We start from the raw sequence: 609 nt of genomic DNA, 5'->3' as shown, positions 1-609 counted from the left end.
CACCAGATTTCACTGTGGCTTTTTTTTTTCCTTTCCTCTCCCCCTCTACCCGCTGATGGTAAAAAAACCCACACCAGTCTCTGAAATCTTGTGCATTTGCCACTGACAAGGACAGAGCCTGTGGAAGAGCTGCTGCTCTTTATGACTGGAAGTTACTCCTCTAGCAACTTATCTTTTCTTCAAGCGGTACCTTTGTTTTCCGATTTCTTATCTATCTAATCTATCCAGAGTGGTATAGCAGCAATTTCACTTGAGCAAAACAGAGATTTTTTTTGGCCTTACAATTTGCTTCCCTATCAGGTATGTAATAAAAATATTTATATGCAATTAGAGAGGGGGAAGGGAGAGTGAAACAGTGACACTCCTGGCAAGAAAAAGAATTTTTGATCACAGAGCCATGCAATATTAATAAAGATGGCACAAAATGTGTTTGCTTTGGGTGTGGGGGATGGCTGTTGTAGTATTTTCCTCATGTTCTTGTTACCAGTAGTAGGGTGTGTTTTGGGGTTGGTTTGTTTTAGGGTTTTGTGCCCAAATGTGTGAATCAGGCTGAGAAGGTAGAAAAACCTCCAGAAACCCCAGAACTACCCTGAATGCAGCTGGGGGGGG

Source organism: Haliaeetus leucocephalus, unplaced genomic scaffold, assembly GCF_000737465.1.
Source record: "Haliaeetus leucocephalus isolate CR32 unplaced genomic scaffold, Haliaeetus_leucocephalus-4.0 Scaffold162, whole genome shotgun sequence".
Taxonomy (NCBI): domain Eukaryota; kingdom Metazoa; phylum Chordata; class Aves; order Accipitriformes; family Accipitridae; genus Haliaeetus; species Haliaeetus leucocephalus.
This window is presented reverse-complemented; position numbering follows the sequence as displayed.